The sequence below is a fragment of the Plutella xylostella genome, chromosome 7 (genome assembly GCF_932276165.1).
Source record: "Plutella xylostella chromosome 7, ilPluXylo3.1, whole genome shotgun sequence".
NCBI classification, from domain to species: domain Eukaryota; kingdom Metazoa; phylum Arthropoda; class Insecta; order Lepidoptera; family Plutellidae; genus Plutella; species Plutella xylostella.
In genome coordinates, this window is record NC_063987.1 from 7,826,288 (window position 1) to 7,841,550 (window position 15,263).

The 15,263-nt window shown below is 39.8% G+C and overlaps 1 long non-coding RNA gene across 1 annotated transcript; it reads left to right on the forward strand.

The window, feature by feature from the left end:
* The first annotated feature begins 3,561 nt into the window (after positions 1-3,561).
* LOC125488792 lies at positions 3,562-15,220 on the forward strand. Its single transcript, XR_007266511.1, has 3 exons — positions 3,562-4,266; positions 5,783-6,575; positions 14,685-15,220. It is a non-coding gene; the product is annotated as an uncharacterized LOC125488792 (long non-coding RNA).
* Positions 15,221-15,263: the final 43 nt, after the last annotated feature.

Sequence of the window (15,263 nt, forward strand, 5' to 3'; positions counted from 1 at the left end):
GGGACGCAGTCGCAGGCATGGACGGCAAAACTGTCTTGTCATCTGTAATGTAATGTATAACTGAGGTAGTGAAGATTTTAAAAATAGGTGATTTCTAGGAAGAGTAAGCCCCACTGTGGAAGACAGATTTTTAAAGCGTAACACTGACTTAATTCCTGTTATTGATGTACTAACCTTACATAATCTAACCTTAAATATATTATTGAGGATTAGATAGATACAATATTAGGTACCTATAGGTACTAATATGATTGGATAACGTAAGTGTAAGTACCTTTGTGGGAACAAAAGGTTTGGCTTATGATTATGAATCTATACCATATTATATTATCATAATGTTCTATTACCGAGCATCCACTGGTTTTCTTCATCAAATACTCTGCCCGCAGGTGTTTATTGACGTTTGACGCCCCCCAAACGTACATTAGAGACCTGTATGATACGAATCACCGGTGGCTAAAAATCTTAATGTGATTAGCAGGCGCATTCTCGGTGAAATGCTATCTTGGTAGTTGGTGTCCTCTCTTTGAATATATGGTGCAATTAGTTGTAGTAAATGTTGAAAGTCCTCAGATGAGATTCTGGTAAAGTTTTTAATGAAGGCACCATCGTCTGCCTTAATTTTTGTTAGTAAACTAGTCCGTGGGCCATTCTGAAGTAATCTTCTTTTGCACCAACGTTTCTGCGTCCGTGGCCATTCTGAAGTAATCTTCTTTTCCACCAACGTTTCTTCTTCCGTTGTTTAGCTGCATGGCTTTGTAGTACTAAATAAGCTGCTGCTAAAGTTAATTGATCAGCCATATTCTATGGTGTATGTATGTATCCCCTCGATCAAACAAGTACACTCCAATGCTTAAGAAATTATCCAGGCACGATGTTGCCTCGGCGTGAAATAGGCTGCCCTATGCCATATATGCCGCAAATGCTTTCTATTTGTAGCATGCTACAAGGTGCTGCATGCCACAATATGTGGCATGCGGCACTGTTGCACGTTGTTGCCTCGGCGTAATCGAGCCTTTATATTCCATGTAGCTGAATTCAGGTTATTGATGTTTGTTTTGTGGCTATCTGTGGTTTTCAATCTGAGTAACCGGTGTCACCAGGTAAGTTGTCGTTGACGGGAGTACTTTGTCGGTCCTGGTGTACCCTTACGTTTATTATATTGAAGCTTGCTGCAGCGATAATGACCTCTTCTCCTCCCCAGATATCATATTATTCCAAATCCTTAATATACGCTTCATGAGTAGTTTCATCCGGCATACTAATAGCTAACCGGAACATCATTGATGTATCCAGCTAGGTCCCTGCGTATAGTGGTGTGGTCAAAAGTTATTTGAAACAATTCATTTATTTGATAATCATTTATATGGTCCTGAACAGATAGTTTCCGTCTCATAGCATATTTATTACTTCCATTTTAATGTCTTTGTTGTAATGTGAGAATGTTGTTTTACCAAGCTTTTTAAGCTTAGTTTCTTTTGGATGCTTTTTACGATTTTGTTTCAAGTTGTGTCTATTATTTATGGTTTACGGATGTACTGTTTTTGTTGAGTGGAAAGTGAATCATTTCAAACAAAGTGAAAGGTCATTGATCATTAGAGCAAACATACTTAGTCCGATCGTGCTACCCTGACTGACAATAGATCGAGTATGGTAGTTGTCAGTAGTAGCCTCGTAATCCTGTAAATCATATCTACATATAACCCGCATTGTACCTATATTGCCGCATTACATCCAACTTAGACTGACACATATCACACTCACAGTTCCTCCTGCGTCCTCCACGCTGCCCGCGCTCGCCGCCGCCGCCAGCTCGTCCAGCCGCGCCCCGCAGCGCGACACCAGCGCGCTGTGAGCTGCTGAACGCTGCCTCTTCGCGGGAGAGGCAGTCGCGCTGCTGGGACAGCTCGGTAGTTAGCTCGGAGAGCTGCGCGCGGGTGTCCTCCTGGAATGTGATAGATAGATATATAAAACATTGACAACAGAACGGCTCAATCAGGAAAACAAGTGCGTGTGAAGAAGACAAGATTTGGCTATGTGGCACAACACTGAGTTAGATGTTATAGGTTGTTCGACAAAAGGTTTTTTATTGTTATATACTTGTAAAGCTACATTTAAATGTATGATATCTTTACAATGAATAATCTAGTACCTGAGTAGCTGGGGAAATCTGTACTGCATAAGTGCATATATAATCTACGAGCAGTTGTAAGCTTAAAATATACGTGTATAAAATGTGTATAAATACATATTCATTCATTCATTTTCTCTCTCTAAAACAGACTTCTTATATAATTCTTGTGCGGTTTTGGCTAGCCACTCTATCTCCTCGATTTTTAATCTGTGGAGTTACTCTTCTCCTGAGCTCTTGGATAATTTTCTCGCCTCAGGCCAAACTCCTCAGTAATCACTCGAGCTCTTACATTTCTTCCTGTAACAAGTTTGTTTACAAATATTATTTATCTTGCAGTGACATAGAATTATAACTGCCAATGAACCTATAATGTAATGGCTTTCGAGGTGGAAAAAATGATTTCGATATACGACCATCTCTATCAACATTATGGCACGATTTCAATGGATTAATTGTTTCCCACTGCTGGCCTCTTATGTTTTTACTCCCTGTATCAAAACACATTATGAAATATAATAGAATCATTCAAAAACTTTTGCAAAGCTCGCATTCGTCGGGGGGATAGTGCTCATATCTTAGTGCTGTACAGCCACTGCACCAAAACAAAACAGTGTCTATGAAAATAAGTATCTAAAATACGCTTAATACTAACAAAATATAACATTAATATTTAGTCATTTCTCTGTTCGCATCAATAACTGCGTCGCACCTTCTTCGCATCGACCTTACCAGATTTTCACACAGGGCCGATCCACGAAATGACTCCCAAACCTCGTTAACATGAGAGACCAGTGCTGCTGTGGTCCTCTCTCTTCTGTTGTCCCATTCCTGGATCATGATACCCCACAGATTTTCTACGGGGATCAAGCCCGGTGAACGAGCCGGCCAAGGTATAGCCCGCAAGCCTGGCTGCTGCGTGATCCAGTTACGGACTATGCGAGGTGTGAGTATAGGGCAATTGTCTTGAATAAAGAAAATTTCAGGCACGTCTTGCTTCAGATACACATTTCGCACAGTCGGTAACATGACCTCCTGCAGCAACTCTAAATATGTTTGCCTTGTACTCCTAGCTGGGGAAATCTGTACTGCATATATAATCTACGAGCAGTTGTAAGCTTAAAATATACGTGTATAAAATGTGCGTGTACATACGAGTAGTTGCTTGCGGTGCCGCGAAGTCGCGCTCTTCTTGCGTTCCGCGGCCGTCAGCTGCTCGCTCAGAGCTGAGCAGAGAGATTGCACCTGTGGGAGAATCATGTAAGGAAATAAAATAACGTAAACTTTATGAGGAAAATACACGAATATTGCTATGAGACCTAACTAGCGACAAAATACGCGTTTTTCCAAATAGGAGACAGTCTTTTTCATCGTTCATAATTCAAAAACTTTTGCAAAGCTCGCATTCGTCGGGGGGATAGTGCTCATATCTTAGTGCTGTACAGTGTACAGCCACTGCACCAAAACAAAATGTGTATGAAAATAAGTATCTAAAATACGCTTAATACTAACAAAATATAACATTAATATTTAGTCATTTCTCCGTTCGCATCAATAACTGCGTCGCACCTTCTTCGCATCGACCTTACCAGATTTTCACACAGGGCCAATCCACGAAATGACTCCCAAACCTCGTTAACATGAGAGACCAGTGCTGCTGTGGTCCTCTCTCTTCTGTTGTCCCATTCCTGGATCATGATACCCCACAGATTTTCTATGGGGAACAAGCCCGGTGAACGAGCCGGCCAAGGTATAGCCCGCAAGCCTGGCTGCTGCGTGATCCAGTTACGGACTATGCGAGATGCGAGATGTGATAGGGCAATTGTCTTGAATAAAGAAAATTTCAGGCACGTCTTGCTTCGGATACACATTTCGCACAGCCTTGTACTCCGGCCGTAAGTTCGAGCGAAACGAACGCGCTCCGCCTTATGATTATCGGACAGAGCTATTTTTTTGGCCGGCTTGCGGTGGTGCACTCCTTCACGATGCAGTGCATTGCGTATTGTCGCAGTCGTGCAGTCATACTCCGCCGCAAAATGTTCGGGTTGGTGTGAAGGGCTGCGGCTTTAGGACACCATTCTCCCTTTCTATTATATTTCTAGTGCTTATATAGGCACGATTATATCTCTCTTCAGGTTTTTTTTTTTTTTAATTATGTAAGTATTTGTTTAAGTTGTTAAAGATCCAGTTGTCCAGATCAGTTATGAAAGCATTAACAGTGCTATAGTTTCTGTCCTTTTTTCTTAGCTTTGGATGGTCGCCATAATTGTTTTTTCGTCCTGCATGTGTGTTGGGTTTCCCAGAAGCAGCGGCGAAAGCATGAATGCTTATATTGACTCAATTTCCTCCTAATTTTCGTCATCTAAAAAACAAAAGATTAAATCGTACATTTTATTACCTATCAAGAAAATACAATCAAACCGCTAATATTTATAGGTAGAGTTACCAACTTACTTTCAAACGTTTCAATATACTGAGGTAAATCCAGGTAAACCCCACTGCTGCATCAGCTGTGGGATATCTCCGTCAACATCATCGGACATCACGCACAAAATCACGTCAAATTTAGCGTAAAATACACAAAAACAAATAATTTATAATCAATGAGTGCTAGGTGAGCGTGGTCAAAGACACAATGGCGGCCAAACAGTATTTATGATGGCTGATATGATGATTTACAAAACATAATATAAACAGAACAAGATACTTAGCTTTGAATACTACCTCGATTGTTATTGTAACATTATTATTTTAAATATTCTAAAACACGCTAACAGAAAAGCACGGATTAATACATACATTGTACCGTTTACTATTTCCGGGGTGGTTTTTACTATAATATTCTAAAAAATAATATTCTATAAAAAGTAAACCAAATTAAACACAAATTATACGACACTTAGAACGATATGTACTGCAAACAATAACTTAGTTGTAATATTATTGTTTTGATTACAGACACACTCGTAGTTCACCAGTAACATTCTAAATCATTAACCGGAACTAGAACATTTAGTTACTGTGAATCCCTGTTTCTTAGTACACTCAATTCATTATTATACATACTAACATAATTATTGTTTAGGATGCATTAATTATTGATGTTTTAGTTCAATAATATTTTTTGTGTGCTACATAAATGAAATAATATAACGAAAAATACGATTAGTACGATTGAATAATTAGTCGTAGAGCTTACAAGGACCAAGTATTTCAAACTAGAAAGGTTGTAACCTGATTCAACTAAACGATTTAGTAGTTCTGTTTGTCACCAATTTCTCTGCGTGTAGGGCAATTGTCTTGAATAAAGAAAACTTCAGGCACGTCTTGCTTCGGATACACATTTCGCACAGTTGGTAACATGACCTACTGCAGCAACTCTAAATATGTTTGCCTTGTACTCCGGCCGTAAGTTCGAGCGAAACGAACGCGCTCCGCCTTATGATTATCGGACAGAGCTATTTTTTTGGCCGGCTTGCGGTGGTGCACTCCTTCACGATGCAGTGCATTGCGTATTGTCGCAGTCGTGCAGTCATACTCCGCCGCAAAATGTTCGGGTTGGTGTGAAGGGCTGCGGCTTTAGGACACCATTCTCCCTTTCTATTATATTTCTAGTGCTTATATAGGCATGATTATATTATCTCTCTTCAGGTTGTGTTCAGGGGTTGATGACTGGGGTATACATTATGTGAAGTTTGGGCATAACCACTATCTCCCAGTAATATGCCACTAATGGTGCCTTCTTCCAATAAAAACTAGCAGCTACTGTTGGCATAATATATATATTCTGGAATCATGCACAGATTCAGGCCATCGTGCCACAATATGACATATTTCCATTCGAGGTCTACAGACTAATGGGGTTGTCCACGCAAAACTATTGTAGATGGCAGCACGGGCGCAACGATCACACACCAAAAAAAACATCGCAGTTGTCAGATTGAAAGCGTGTTATTTTTTGTGTTCTCTCTTTTCTTGGTGATCTATACTTGCTTTACCATGTACCCGACGATGCGCCTTCTGTAGGGATAAAAGTGCAGTGGACATCCTCATTGCACATAAATAGAAAAAATCCTTTCCGGTTTCTCCACGTTCTCTGTCAGCGTTTTTTATACTGATATGCGTGCAGGCTATGGCTCCAATTGCACCTGGGAATTCTGCAATTTGGAACATCTTTCTTTTATTTGCAGTAAATTCATTGACTGGTGGGAATTTCACATATTAGCTTACACGCAGCGCCAATGTTCTTGAAACCCAGGCTATTTGCTATTTTGCAGGCCACTGCTTGGCTCCACTTATGTCAGTCTCCACAATCAATCTGAAATGTTAGGTTGAGATTAATAGGGGCATAGGTATCCCCTAAATACTGCAGGGTAAGTGGAGGGTCGCGCTCCCATCTACACCCTGACCTGAAATGATTGTAATACTTAACTAATACATATAGGTAAACAATATAATACACATATTCTCTCTCTGCTTTATTCTATACTGTTTAATCCGTCTTCACCTTCATACCTTAAGGAACGTTTCGAGTTTCGCTTCACGACACACAATAAAAATTTACGTTCCACTGAAAATCTTCGTATAAATATTCCGCCCCATACAACTTCTTTTTACTCCAACTCTTTTACTGTCCAAGCCATCCAACTATGGAACGCTCTCCCTTTAAATATAAGGCAAGCGCCATCTCCTGCGTCTTTTAAACGCATGATCAAAAGTCATTATCTTGAAGAACAAGTTGAGTCTTAGTTAAATTATTTTTATTTTAGTTATTTAAATTGTCAGAGCTAATATATATTTATAATATATATTATTTAATTTAATTATTGTTATATATTTATTTATAATTATATATGTATTTTATGTATTCAATAATTTTGTTTGTTTTTAGTTGTTAATTTCGTAATTAAGTACACCTAAGCGCCCTTTTCCAATGTTTAACTTTTTACCTATTTCGGTTGTCTGGAAGAGATCGCTCTTAGCGATAAGACCGCCATTTGCGCATGTATATTAATTAAGTTAAATTTAAGTTATGTTTCATGGTGTGCAAATAAAGATTATTATTATTATTATTATAAATAAATAATACGAGTAACTTAGTCTGTCAGCTCACCTGGAAGTTTCCTGTTGCATAAAATCTCATAGCAACAAGTAGTAGTTGTATTGGGTTTTAATGGGAAGACCTCTGCTATTTTCATTAGGTAATATGCCTGTTAAAGGCAAAATAGTGTTGACCATTGTGTCTTTTCTGAAGCGGAATCGTCGTTGGAATTCCACGTCATCGTAGCATTCCATTGGATTTGAAGCGTCCCGGAAATAACGTCGAGCTTGGGTAGTCGTTAGGATCATTATATTCATAATTAATAAACTCTTCAAATTCTTCAAAATCTTATATTATTTTGAGAATAACTTTCCTTTTTTTCCGGAGTAGGCACAATGAGGCAGTGGTTTTTGTAATAATAATATAATAATAATATGTGGGGACATCTCACACACGGCCATCCGACCCCAAGCTAGGCAGAACCTGTGTTATGGGTGTCGGACAGCTGATATATCTACACAAATACATAGATAGATAGATACTAAATATAAATATCAACACCCAAGACCCGAGAACAAATATGTGTTTAAACAAATATCTGCCCCAGCCGGGAATCGAACCCGGGACCATCGGCTCAGTAGTCAGGGTCACTAACCACTACGCCATTCGGTCGCCTGGCCGTAATGGCAAGCTATGAATAACGTTAAATATTTAAAAGAAGGCCGAAACATCAACTTAACAACTCGGGGAAGCCTCAAGTATCTCGAAATATGACAGTTGATATCATCATAATCAGACTCGACTCGAGTAAAGATTCGCCAAGGAGTTTGTATAATGGTCTTTGAATTGTGATACAATCTTTGAATTGTTATAAATTAACATGTTAAATCTTATTCTAAAATATTAATGGTTTTTGTGATTAATTTCATTGAGATAAATAAGCATCAATACTTAAATATAATTTCGGGCCTGACAGGAACGTCGCCACCATGAGCCACATAGACATAGGTTCCATTAACTCCAACCGTAATAGATCCTGAGACAGCTCCCTCGCAAGAGAACTGATAACTGGAACTGCTGAAGTCGGTGGGCCTATTCCTGTGGTAGTTGGGGCGATATCCAGATCCATACTCGTCTTGAAACTCTTCATAAACATCCCTAGACTTACTCGCTCGCAAGCTTTCAGAGTTGGGTGTCGTATGTAGAGGTGTCAGCGTGACGGATTTTGTGGTTTTCGATTTAACGAAGGTAAGTTTAGTGAAGTCAGGTTGATGCTGAGAGCATCAACACGTCATCGTTTACTGGAGGAGATTGGGATTGAATGGCAATCAACTCGGGAGTTTTAAACTCTTGATGGCTAACAATAGCAGTGTAATGATCGACTATAGGCGCAGGGTTAAAATCGGTTATATAAAAAAAAAACTGATCGCAAAACTTTAATAGATTAGCGAGTATGTGTGACCTGTCTTTGAACCTTGTCCTTGACAATTGAGGTGATCTTAGGACACAAATGTATCCACATTGGACTAGCCATAAGGCTGTCGTGACCCGCCTCTAAAGTCGCCATGACCTCAGGAATGCTATAAACTGGAAGTCTAGCATTGAACAACCACTCGACGTCATTGTAGTAAAAGCTTACAGTGTAACTCTCCCACGGCTCGTGACTTGAAGTAGGGGGCGTCTGTGTTCGGGAGTCCAACTGTGAAATAAAGCTCTCACACATTTCGCATTGACATGACTGAGTTATCTTGTAGGTGTTTGAAACAAAAGCGCTATAAGTATGTGTCTCATATTGCTGGAGGTTGCTAAGCCTAACTGAAGAGTCCGGATAAAATGGACGTTCTGGCCTAGAGAAGTAAAACTTCCTCCTAGCATCTAACATCATAGGACTTTCCTCGCGAGGGGCATCCATGATGGGTTGAGATTAACACACAAAATTTTCTTGGTAGAAAATAGTAGCAGCAGATAACATAGTGCGTACTACGCAAAACGTAATTAGTAAACTAAATTCAAATGTAAGCCTATTTTCTACTGTGTAGTGGGTAGAGAATTGACAACGAGGTGGGAAATAAAATATCAGAATGTTGTACAATTATTAATATTTATTTATCGACATCCCGCCTCACACGGTCTAAAAATGTGACTATTGATGAAATTCTAAGGATTATATATTAGGGGTGGATAAACCAATATTTCCACCACAGTGTTTCACGCCACTGGGTAGAAAGATGGGGTTAGCCACAAGGAAACTTAGATGCTACTTAAATGAGACCACTGATTAAGTCCTTAGAATTGTAGGGTTGAAGTATACAAGGTATTGCAAGGAAATTATATTAGAGTGGGGAAACCAAGGGCTCTACCACTGTGTTTCACGCCACAGGGGTAGAAAGATGGTATTAACCACAGAGAAACTTCTATATTACTTCAATGGGATAGCGGTTGAACGTTAAGGCTCTGTAACCAAAGGACGTTGATAGCCTAGCGCCTACAATTTAGATACTACTGCCCGTTCTAACGGGGCTCCCTAAGAAGTAAAGAAAAAAAAGGTTTTAACCCGCTAGAGTCCACCCGGGTTCTGCCTTTGCAATCCTACACTCAGCAGCGGGCGTCAGAAGGCTGATGCCGATGAAGATAAACGAAAATCCTAAGGAAATTCCTCAGTATCCGCCCATTAAACATATCACGGCCAACCTGGACTGCTGGAAGGGGCCAGGACAGACGGATCGGAGCTCCGGATGGCTCGCGACTCGCTGACGGCTCCAGTCACCAACGACACCTCCTGGAATCGCGAGAAACAGCCTTGGGTCAAGGATGGGTCGGGTAAGGACAGTGAAGGCCTAGCTAACATGTCTCCAGCGACGTGTCTCGAAGGGCCACTGGGTATTTCTAACCTAAAACCTACTGCCAATCACCAATCCAAAAGATTATGGGGAAGTTAGATCTTGTCTCAAAGGCAGTAGCTTGGCTGTTTAAACGCAACACTTGCAAAATAACCTAATCGACACGTGGAAGGTCATGGCGCTTACCTTGGAGTTGGGGTCAGGTGAGACGCGTCTGGCAATCCACGCTTCACCGGGCAGGATTGAAATTGCTGCAAAAGAAATACGCGGGAGTTAGACGTTGCTACGTGTAGAAATGAAGACCAGGCAGATGGCTTTCGAAATTCAAAGTCATCGGAAATCGAATAACAACAAAATGCTAGTTTACTCACTCGGCAATTCTGGTTAGGTACACGTGGTGTGATGTTGCGTGGGTGTCTGTGGCACATATCTGGTAACTGCAAAGAAACAACTTAGTCAGAATCTATCTCGTAGACCAATCAGATAACCTGAACCCACGATCGAAATACTCACCAGGCAATATGAAGCAAGGAACTTGGTACCAATACGGCCTGCGCCACGCGGATGGAAACAAAGTCACAAAACCAAAAAAACTCTCGAGACGTTCTGACAAAGAATGACTCGCCTCCTTGCCAGTTCCGAAAAGCCGTCACCGGGGATGCCAGCTCATCGTCGGATCCAGCTCACAAAACTACTCTGTGGCCAGTCAACACGATCATTGTTCTGAGCGTCATATCGCCACTGACCAAGACAGCTGTTAAGGAAGGTGTACTGTGACAGTGTAAGGGTGTAGCCATTCCACAGACAACATCTTTGAAACTATAACCTGTGTGTCGAATTGACAGCTAATATGTGCCGAGAAGAATGTTGTTTATAATAACAAAAGCTAAATAACAAAATAATGGTGTTACAACTGTCAGAGTGAAGAATGGGTTGTAAAAAACGTGTAATGGAGCAAATAAAAAATCACAATTTGTTATTAAAATTAGTTTTTATCTTGTATATCCATTGATACACGAAGTCGAAGGCGTGGCACAGGACCGGTCAGAGTGGAAATCTACACTTCGAGCCTTATGTCCCTGATCAGGGATCCCAGGACCTGATGATGATGATGATGATGATGATGATGATGATATCCCCTGGTGTCCAACAATAAGGAAGTCTGATAAGGGCTGCATTTATTGTTAGACATTTCACTTAGGTACTGAATGTTATGTTTTAAATGTGTTGCACGGCTGCAGCGAAGAACTTCCTCTGCATATAAATACATATTCATTCATTCATTTTCTCTCTCTAAAACAGACTTCTTATATAATTCTTGTGCGGTTTTGGCTAGCCACTCTATCTCCTCCATTTTTAATCTGTGGAGTTACTCTTCTCCTGAGCTCTCGGATAATTTTCTCGCCTCAGGCCAAACTCCTCAGTAATCACTCGAGCTCTTACATTTCTTCCTGTAACAAGTTTGTTTACAAATATTATTTATCTTGCAGTGACATAGAATTATAACTGCCAATGAACCTATAATAGGCTTTCGAGGTGGAAAAAATGATTTCGATATACGACCATCTCTATCAACATTATGGCACGATTTTAATGGATTAATTTTTTCCCACTGCTGGCCTCTTATGTTTTATACTCCCTGTATCAAAACACATTATGAAATATAATAGAAATAGGTATATTCATTCATAAACTTTTGCAAAGCTCGCATTCGTCAGGGGGATAGTGCTCATATCTTAGTGCTGTACAGCCACTGCACCAAAACAAAACAGTGTCTATGAAAATAAGTATCTAAAATACGCTTAATACTAACAAAATATAACATTAATATTTAGTCATTTCTCCGTTCGCATCAATAACTGCGTCGCACCTTCTTCGCATCGACCTTACCAGATTTTCACACAGGGCCGATCCACGAAATGACTCCCAAACCTCGTTAACATGAGAGACCAGTGCTGCTGTGGTCCTCTCTCTTTTGTTGTCCCATTCCTGGATCATGATACCCCACAGATTTTCTATGGGGATCAAGCCCGGTGAACGAGCCGGCCAAGGTATAGCCCGCAAGCCTGGCTGCTGCGTGATCCAGTTACGGACTATGCGAGATGTGAGTATAGGGCAATTGTCTTGAATAAAGAAAATTTCAGGCACATCTTGCTTCGGATACACATTTCGCACAGTCGGTAACATGACCTACTGCAGCAACTCTAAATATGTTTGCCTTGTACTCCGGCCGTAAGTTCGAGCGAAACGAATGCGCTCCGTCTTATGATTATCGGACAGAGCTATTTTTTTGGCCGGCTTGCGGTGGTGCACTCCTTCACGATGCAGTGCATTGCGTATTGTCGCAGTCGTGCGTCGTACTCCGCCGCAAAATGTTCGGGTTGGTGTGAAGGGCTGCGGCTTTAGGACACCATTCTCCCTTTCTATTATATTTCTAGTGCTTATTTAGGCACGATTATATCTCTTTTCAGGTTGTGTTCAGGGGTTGATTACTGGGGTATACATTATGTGAAGTTTGGGCATAACCACTATCTCCCAGTAATATGCCACTAATGGTGCCTTCTTCCAATAAAAACTAGCAGCTACTGAGGCGTGTTTTGAAACTATACAAGGCCAGAACGCAGAGGTTGGGACTGCTCGCGTATATTTTCAAATTAAAATGTTGCCATGATTTACTTGAAAGTATACAAGGCCATTACGCACTAATCGCGTATATTTTCAAGTAAGTTGGGCCAAAATTATGGCTTGAAAATATACTGCAGCAGTTACCACTGCGTACTAATCGTGTATATTTTCAAGCGCCAAGCGGCAATGCGAGCACTTGAAACTATACGTGATTAGTTACCAGCCCCCGTATTTTGTAACTTTTTTAGAGTTAGCAACCGGTGATAATTGGTATCAACTTAGAGACTTATTAACCGAAAACACCAAAAATCTTAGTGAAAGAAATATGCAAGAAGCCTAGCAATATATCCTTACATTCAACATAAACGTTTGTGAAATCAGATAAGTCAGTAAAAAGTTATTGATTAATAATGCTCTAAGTTGTCGGCCATTTTATACCAACCAACCCCACTCGGAGTTACATAATACGGGGGCAGGTAGCCCTTTTGAATTGTTGCTCTCTCTTTCTTTCATGCGAAATAGTAATAAGTCTTTTGCTTTCTAAACATTGCATCATCATTCCGCACTTGGGATTAATTTCGTAACGTGTTTTTTGTTTACACCGTAAGTTAAAAAGTAAATTGATATTAAACTGTAGAACTGTTGTTAATAGTAAAAATTATCTCATAAGAGGGTTTAGAATAATTCATAAAAGACAATTACGGTGAATTCATAACTTGATGAAAAATATGTCTATAATAGGTCTATAGGGTAATACCTACTACACTCACGAGCAATGAATAAGTCCAAGTAGCAAAAAGTCAACACCAAATGACCCAAAATTTTTTAAACCATTAAATTTAAAATTTGATCTAAATTTACTATTTTAGTTGGTTATAATAATATTTTGATGCGCTGTTAAATGCACTTTAATATTGCCGACGGCGTCATTAAGCTAGTCTTATCCGTTCAGGAGTGTAGTAGGTATTACTCTTAATTCATTTAAATAATACGATATTAGTAGGTATGCTTACTTGCAAGTATGATTGCTATAAATATCAATATATCAATCAAATTAGAGCTTGTTCATCTTCATTTTATAGGTTTGACAGGCAGAACAAGTCAATTGTAGTCATTTACATTTACCGAAATAGTTAAGTAAATTAGAATCAGCATGTAGGTATAAATTATATGCGACAAGTACGCCAATCAAGCAATATGCGTAATAGCAATGTATATTTTCAAGTACGATTCAGTAAATCCCAACTTGAAAGTATACGCGATTAGTACGCACAAATCGTGTATATTTTCAAGTAAAATATTTATTTTTTGCACTTGAAATTATACAGTGCTAGTACACTATGGGTGCGTTCTGGCCTGGTATAGTTTCAAAACACGCGCTACTGAGATTCTGGAATCATGCACAGATTCAGGCCATCGTGCCACAATATGACATAGTTCCATTCGAGGTCTACAGACTAATGGGGTTGTCCAGGCAAAACTATTGTAGATGGCAGCACGGGCGCAACGACCACACACCAAAAAAAACATCGCAGTTGTCAGATTGAAAGCGTGTTATTTTTTGTGTTCTCTCTTTTCTTGGTGATCTATACTTGCTTTACCATGTACCCGACGATGCGCCCTCTGTAGGGATAAAAGCGCAGTGGACATCCTCATTGCACATAAATAGAAAAAATCCTTTCCGGTTTCTCCACGTTCTCTGTCAGCGTTTTTTATACTGATATGCGTGCAGGCTATGGCTCCAATTGCACCTGGGAATTCTGCAATTTGGAACATCTTTCTTTTATTTGCAGCCAATTCATTGTCTGGTGGGAATTTCACATATTAGCTTACACGCAGCGCCAATGCTCTTGAAACCAAGGCTATTTGCTATTTTGCAGGCCACTGCTTGGCTCCACTTATGTCAGTCTCCACAATCAATCTGAAATGTTAGGTTGAGATTAATAGGGGCATAGGTATCCCCTAAATACTGCAGGGTAAGTGGAGGGTCGCGCTCCCATCTACACCCTGACCTGAAATTATTGTAATACTTAACTAATACATATAGGTAAACAATATAATAAATAAATAATAACTTAGTCTGTCAGCTCACCTGGAAGTTTCCTGCTGCATAAAATCTCATAGCAACAAGTAGTAGTTGTATTATGGGTTTTAATGGGAAGACCTCTGCTATTTTCATTAGGTAATATGCCTGTTAAAGGCAATATAGTGTTGACCATTGTGTCTTTTCTGAAGCGGAATCGTCGTTGGAATTCCACGTCATCGTAGCATTCCATTGGATTTAAAGCGTCCCGCAAATAACGTCGAGCTTGGGTAGTCGTTAGGATCAATATATACATAATTAATAAACTCTTCAAATTCTTCAAAATCTTATATTATTTTGAGAATAACTTTCCTTTTTTTCCGGAGTAGGCACAATGAGGCAGCGGTTTTTGTAATGGCAAGCTATGAATAACGTTAAAAGATGGCCGAAACATCAACTTTACAACTCGGGGAAGCCTCAAGTATCTCGAAATATGACAGTTGATATCATCATAATCAGACTCGACTCGAGTAAAAATTCGCCAAGGAGTTTGTATATGGTCTTTGAATTGTGATACAATCTTTGAATTGTTATAAATTAACA